Source organism: Schistosoma mansoni, assembly GCF_000237925.1.
Source record: "Schistosoma mansoni, WGS project CABG00000000 data, chromosome 1 unplaced supercontig 0071, strain Puerto Rico, whole genome shotgun sequence".
Lineage (NCBI taxonomy): Eukaryota > Metazoa > Platyhelminthes > Trematoda > Strigeidida > Schistosomatidae > Schistosoma > Schistosoma mansoni.
The window spans coordinates 446,172-446,700 of record NW_017385989.1 but is presented as its reverse complement, the minus strand read 5'-3'; the positions used below and the strand labels follow the sequence as shown (position 1 = coordinate 446,700).

At 38.4% G+C, this 529-nt stretch overlaps 1 non-coding gene across 1 annotated transcript; it reads left to right on the top strand.

The window, feature by feature from the left end:
• On the top strand, nucleotides 1-72 carry Smp_tRNA_00438_Pseudo_TTG.1.1. The gene has a single exon. It is a non-coding gene (tRNA).
• The last annotated feature ends 457 nt before the right edge of the window (nucleotides 73-529 follow it).

The window sequence follows — 529 nt, the reverse complement described above, 5'->3', positions numbered from 1 at the left end:
GATTCAGTGGCCGAGTGGAGAACGCGATGGCGTTTGAAGCGAAAGGTACTGGGTTCGAATCCCAGAGTGAACATCAACTCTGAGATGCAGGTACATGTAGCTGACGAGTCCCAAATAGGACGAAGCGCGCGTCCTGGATTCCACTGCTAGCCACTATCCATCTTTGCTTACCATATACAAAATAATGGATTAACATTGTTCTTAACCATGATCATACTTAAACAACTGTCAGATAAAAATGCTCTACAAACGAAAGTTTTAAGTTTATCAACTGATAACCAATATTTGCATGTATTGATAGTCAGTTTATGATACAATGATTTAGACCAGGTATATGGAATATTTGATATTCTGAGAAGGTAATGAAATTCATTACTAGTGTCGACAGTAGTAGCTCACCTACGTCATCGAATCGGTGTTATCCAGTGAATGATGACTATAACTAACTTCAGCCAAAGTATCTGCAGAACTATCCTTAATTGAAAAGGCCTTATCTTTGATGAAACTGTATAACTTTGTACACGTTTCT